Below are 568 nucleotides of genomic sequence, written 5' to 3' on the forward strand. Positions count from 1 at the left end.
GACTAACCATCTTTTTCACTAGGACTGTAAGCTGATTTTGCTGCATAGCTAATCAGTTACCATTACTACCAAAAGTAACAGTTACCTTTAAGTAGTAAAATAATAAATTCAGGATGGCTAAAGCACAAAATCAACTGAGAATGACAAAAATTAGTATACAGAACTGGCCTTTTAAATCTGTGCGTCAAACATCCAAGGGCTCAAGCAACTATCTATTAATACTTGATCTGTACCGCACATGCAGACTTCTCCTTATCATAAAGCGTAGTACAACATTCATTTACATGAGTATTTACGCTATGTTTAGTGTCATGACCACGCCAGAGATGAGGTGAAGTGTAGTCAGTAATATGCAAATACAATGCATTCTATTGACTTGAACATCCACCGTATTGGTTATACAGGGATTCCTGAGATTAACCATGCTGTATGAAGACCGAGAGAGCCATGTACTTTCCTCTGAACCTGCTCTGTCTGTTGCTATTGCTGTTACAATTATCTTTAGGATTAGGGACTCAACAGCCATGACATCATGCCTGCAAGGCAATCATGGTACACTGAGCTGTCT

The sequence above is a fragment of the Mus caroli genome, unplaced genomic scaffold (assembly GCF_900094665.2).
Source record: "Mus caroli unplaced genomic scaffold, CAROLI_EIJ_v1.1 scaffold_23298_1, whole genome shotgun sequence".
NCBI lineage: Eukaryota > Metazoa > Chordata > Mammalia > Rodentia > Muridae > Mus > Mus caroli.